Here is a 6,292-nt window from a genome sequence, read left to right on the forward strand (position 1 = left end):
GCATGTAACTCTAATTTATCTGACAAGGGTTAGAGTTTACTATCAGTTCACCAAGTTCTCCTTTGACAGAAGTAAAAAAGGAGTGATGTTTTAAAAATTATCAAAAAAAAACTATAAATGGAGTATAACCTTATGAATCACTGTATTGTATACCTGTAACTTATATAATATTGTACATCAACTATACTTCAATACAAATAAATAAATAAATAAAGTACAGCTAAGGAAAAAAATTAGCAAAAAAATTCCCAGTCCCAAGCCCCAACCCAGGTCACATTTATATCTTAAAGCCTTCTGAGTAAAAATTATCCACATATATATAAATGAAAGATGGCTGCAAATTCTTTACTGCTTCTCTCACGGTGAGGGAATTTCTATGTCCCCTCCCCTTGAATCTGGGAAAGCTCTGTGACTGCTTTTACCAACAAAATACAGTGGACGTTATGCCAGTTTCCTGACCCAGGCATTAAAAGTCTGGTAGCTTCCACTTTCTGTCTCTTGGAATGCTCCCTCTTGAGACACTGTCTTTGGGAATCCATCCACTGGGCTGTGAGAAGCCCAAACCACTTAGAGAGATCACGCGTAGGCACTTCAGATGACAGCCCTAGCTCAGCTTCTAGCTGACAGCATCAAATGCCAGCCATCCTTGCCCACGTGCCTAACATGTGAGTGAAGCAGCCATCTTGGAGGTGGATTGTCATATCCTAGCGACCCAAGCTGGTTTCACGTGGATCACAGATGAATCACCTAGCCAAGGCCTTCCTGAACTGCTGATCCACTAAACTGTGAGCAAAATAAAATGATTTTTTTAAGCCACTCTGTTTTGAGGTGATTTGTCACTCCAGAATAGATAATCAGCAAACCTAACTATATTCATCCTCTCTCTGACACTGAATTGGATAAATGGAGTCAAAATTTAAGCTCTGCCTTATTTTCCTCTTTCTTACAGAGCACACTTGACCAGGGATAAGTGTCCTACACAAGTAAGAATCTATTATAAGATACAAAATGAAAACCAAAGTTGCTATCACAAAATTATTACCAGTGCTTCAGATATTGTTCCAAAGAAAACTATTTAGAGGGCTGATGGGAGAAAGGTCCAGGATAGGGGTAGTACGAATGTGCAATGACCCAGCTATGATGCTTCCAGAGCCAGCAAGCAGTTATCCTGCTAAAGTTGGAAAGAGCACGACACCTTCCAAAGGCAACAAGGAGGAAAGAAAGATGGTGGCTGTTAAGGGTAGTATGTCATCACTGGATCAACCAAGGTGACAGCATCCTCTCACGACCATGAATTTATTGCAAAGAAAGTGTGTGCATATGCGTGCATGTGTGTGTGTGTGTGAGAGAGAGAGAGAGAGGGAGAATATGTATTAAACAATAAAAGTCACATTGTATGGTCCAGGTTGACTGGCTGAAAACAAAACCAGTGAAGACAATTTTAGAGCTATGCCTTTATTCATGCTACAAAAAATATGTATTATTTTACTGTGTATTAGGTTTATGCCGCAATATTGCTGCATAACAAACAACCCAAAATTTCAGTGGCTTACAATAGTTTCCTTTTCTTATTCATGGCTCTGAGGGTAAGCTGGGCTGTTTCTGCAGCTACAGACTGACTTCAGGCTGCAGGTGGAGGCCAGGTCAGCTCCACATGTCTCCTCATTCTGTTTTCCCTTTCTCTGCAACTCCTCTCCTCAACTGAAAGCACACCAAGGCTCAATCTCTGATGTGCCCACCACATCTTTGATCTACCCTTGGAAGGCAGCCCCAATCTGGCCTGTTCTGCGAGTAATACACACCACATGGACTCACCAAAGGCTGAAGCTAGAGATTACCTCAGGAAACGATAATCTAACACCTGCGCCTGCAGATGAGAAGACAGAGGTCCAGACAGGCAAAGTCATCCACCCAAGGTCCCACAGTGAGTTCCTGGCCTCCTGAGTTCCCAGTTCATGAAGTTTTTCACGCATGACCTTAGTCTCGTCATACCAAGCAACTAAGAATACTAGAGAAGAGATATTGAGTGCTTAGTGACTCTGGCGCTGTTCTAAGTGCTTTAGGTATGCTAATCCATCCTACAGATGAAGAGAGGAGGTACAGAAGCAATGCCCAGAGGCACACAGCTGGTAAGTGGTAGAGCTAGAACCTAAACTCTGGGTGGTCTGACATCAAGCCCCATGCTTTACCACCACTCTACACTGTTTTTGTAAAACACTGTGTAACACCTCTTTGTGCCAGGCATTGTTCTAGACACGAAGGATACAATGGAGAATAAGAAACAGAATACACCTTCCAGGAGCTTTCATTCTTGTGGAAGAGATGGAGCATAAATAGATAAACAATACATACATTTATTCAACAAATACTTATCAACTATTCTATTAGTTTCCTAGGGCTGCCATAAGAAAGTAGCACACTGGGCTTCCCTGGTGGCGCAGTGGTTAAGAATCCGCCTGCCAATGCAGGGGACATGGGTTCAAGCCCTGGTCCGGGAAAATCCCACATGCTGCGGAGCAACTAAGCCCGTGTGCCACAACTACTGAGCCTGCGCTCTAGAGCGTGCGCGCCACAACTACTGAGCCTCCGTGCCACAACTACTGAAGCCTGCGCACCTAGAACCCGTGCTCCACAACAAAAGAAGCCACCCCAATGAGAAGCCCGGGCACCACAACAAAGAGTAGCCTCCGCTGGCCACAACTAAAGAAAGGCCACACACAGCAATGAAGACCCGACGCAGCCAAAAAAAAAAAAAAAAAGTAGCACAAACTGAGTGGCTTAAAACAACAGAAATTTACTCTCCCACAGTTCTAAAGGCTAGAAGCATGAAATCAAGATATCGGCTTCCCTGGTGGCGCAGTGGTTGAGAGTCCGCCTGCCGATGCAGGGGACACAGGTTCGTGCCCCGGTCCGGGAAGATCCCACATGCCGCGGAGCGGCTGGGCCCGTGAGCCATGGCCGCTGAGCCTGCACGTCTGAAGCCTGTGCTCTGCAACGGGGGAGGCCACAGTGGTGAGAGGCCCACGTACCGCAAAAATTAAAAAAAAAAAAAGATATCAGCAGGGCCACCCTCCTTCACAGGCCCTGGGTAAGATTCTTCCTTTCCTCTTCCTAGTTTCTGATGGTGGCTGCAGCTCCTTCTGTTATCACATGGCCTTTTCCTCCTTTTATAAGGACACCAGTCATATTAGATTAGGGCTCACCCTATGACCTCATCTTATCTTGATTACATCTGCAAAGGGCTTATTTCCAAATAAGGTCACATTCACAGCTACAGAGGGTTAGGACTTCAACAGATCTTACTGAGGGACACAACTCAACACATAACAAGTATCTACCATATGGCAGGCACTGTTCTAGGCACTGTGGATACTGCAGCAAATAAAATTTTAAAACTCCCTATCTTGTGGACCATATATTCTGGGAATAGGCAAGAAGCAATAAATATGATAAATAAATAGATGCTACAGAATGTTTAAAAGGAATTGGCCAGTGCAAAGCCACTAGCTGTGGCAAGAGCAGGTGTGGCTTGATCAAGGAATAGCAAGGAGACCAATTACAGGTATTAAAGTAAGTGAGAGGGAAGACATTAGGTGATACAGTCAAAGGTCACAGGGGGCGAGATCATGAGGGTCTTGTAGACCATTTGCAAATACTTTGGGTTTTACTCTGAGAGTAATGGAGACCCCACATGCTCTGACTTCTCTTTTCCTCTGGCCGGTGTTTTGAGAAAACGCTGTTGTGAGGAGAGTAAGGGTGGAATGAAGAGAGCACTGCAGAGGCTACCGGGGCCATCCTAGTGACAGGTGGCTCAGCCCAGGGAGGTAAGAGTGGAGGAGCGAGAAGTGGCCAGATTCTGGATATAGCTTGAAGGCAGATAAAGCAATTTCAGGCAGTTACAAGCACTATAGGGAAAACACAAATAAAGTAGTGGGAAAGACAGAACTGAGAGGATGCTTCCATACACTGAGTGGTTAGAGGAGACCTCCCCAAAGAGGTCATACCTGAGCTGAGACCGAATGATGAGAAGGAGCTCCAGGAAAAAACATTCCAGCAAAGGAATAGGCCCCAAGATGAGAATGAGCTTAGAATGTTAGGGGGACAAAAAATAAAGGCAAAATAGTGAGGTGCAGTGAACAAGGAAGACAGTGCTTGAAGATGAGCTCAGAGAGGTAGGTAGACCACAGTGAGGAGTTGAGAATTTATTCTAATGGCAATAGGAAGCAATAGCAGGATTTGAAGCAGGGAGACTGTGTGATCTGATTTGCTCTTTTAAAAGATCATTCTTTAAACTCATAGAGACAGAAAGTAGAACAGAGGTAACCAGGGGCTGCGGGTAGAAGGGAATGGGGAGTTGTTTAAAAGGGGCAGGTTTCAGTCGGGGGTGATGAAAAAGTTCTGAAGAGGGATAGTGGTGATGGGTTGTACAACAATGTGAATGTACTTAATGCCACTGAACTGTATACTTAAAATGTATTAAAATAGTATAATTTATGTTACGCATATTTTACCACAGTAGAAAATATATTTGGTGTAATATTTTTTTAAAAAACCCTCAGAATGGGAGAAAATATCTGCAAATGAAGCAACTGGCAAAGGATTAATCTCCAAAATTTACAAGCAGCTCATGCAGCTCAATAACAAGAAAACAAACAACCCAATCCAAAAATGGGCAGAAGACCTAAACAGACATTTCTCCAAAGAAGATATACAGATTGCCAACAAACGCATGAAAGAATGCTCAACATCATTAATCATTAGAGAAATGCAAATCAAAACTGCAATGAGATATCATCTCACACCGGTCAGAATGGCCATCATCAAAAAATGTAGAAAAAAAATATTTTTTGAAAATTATTTTCTTAACATCTTTATTGGAGTATAATTGCTTTACAATGCTGTGTTAGTTTCTGCTGTATAACAATCAGAACAAGATCATTCTGAGTGCCAAGTAGAACATGAACTGTTGGAAGAAAGGAAGCAGGCAGAGAAGTAGAAACCAACCCCTGCTGCTGAATTCTGTGCATTGATGGTCTCTTCCCTCTCTTTCCTCCCTCTTCATTATAATAGTCAGATATAATTTTACAAAGGCCTTTCTGCCTACCCACATCCAGATGTTCCAGTGAAAATTTTAAGATGTTGCAATGCCAAAGTCTCAGTAAGTTAGGAAGCAGTCGCCTAACTTCTGCCTACAGCTGATCAACGTGGAAATGGTTTTGAATTCCTAAAACTCCAGAGGAAGAAAGTCCAGAGGCCTTCAGGAACCCACTCCAGAGTCTACCAACCTCTGCTGTGAGGAAACATGTTCAGTGTATCTTAACTAAATCCCTCTGATTACACTTTAAGTCCAGGTCCTCTTATTCTAGTGTCCTTGAGTTGAAAGACAGCTGGTTTCCATCCTTTGCAAAATAAGGCTATGCTTAGAGATTTCTGTTAAGTCCTCTTCTTCAGGCTAGACAATCTCAATTAATTTCAGCTTTTCTTCTATAAAATCTCTCTCTAGATGCTCTACATTCCCATTTAAATTGTTCATAACTGCATACAGTCCTCTCTGAAGAACAGGAAGAATGAAAATATATGACTGGGGTAAAGGTAACTTAATTATAAAGAATTATGGAGTGCCAGCACGAATTTCAAATTTTTACGGTTTCATCAACACTATTAACAGTTATTCTTTGAAGCTACCACCTTTTTAAGTCAATTAACAAATACACAGAAGTTATGAATTTCAGATGATCAAAGACAATTGCACTACACAATTCACCAGATACTGTTTATCTTCCAGAACCAACAAAATATGGGGAAAACAGAGCAAATGGTAAATGGCACCAACTTCGCCTGTGTAACAATGGTTAAATATTCCATTTCAGTGGCAAATGATCAAATTACAAAAAGCAATGGAAATTAGCCCTCAGTTGCTAAATTCGAGCAGATTCATATGACAGAGAATGTGTAATGTCACACCAATGAGTCTTTGTAAGGCACACAATTACAATTGAAATTTAGATGTGTTATTGCTAGCTTACTTTTTTAAATCCTCAGGCTCGATATTAACTGATTTTTCTGAACTTTTTACAGTGTTTCTCTTACGTTCTGGATTAAAGAGAAAGTATTCTGTCTCTTAGGGCATACAATCTGACTCACAGACTTCCTTCAGCCTATGATTCTTGTTGTTTTTCTCTCCTTCCTTGTTTCTAGAAGCCCAGACACAAATGGCTGCAAGGTAAGGAAGGCTCCATTTGAGACAGACCATTTAAGCAGATTTTATTCAGTCCTAGGGAAATTTACATAA

This window comes from Aethalodelphis obliquidens, unplaced genomic scaffold (assembly GCF_003676395.1).
Source record: "Aethalodelphis obliquidens isolate GAN/ISIS:26980383/991018 unplaced genomic scaffold, ASM367639v1 scaffold107, whole genome shotgun sequence".
Classification (NCBI taxonomy): domain Eukaryota; kingdom Metazoa; phylum Chordata; class Mammalia; order Artiodactyla; family Delphinidae; genus Aethalodelphis; species Aethalodelphis obliquidens.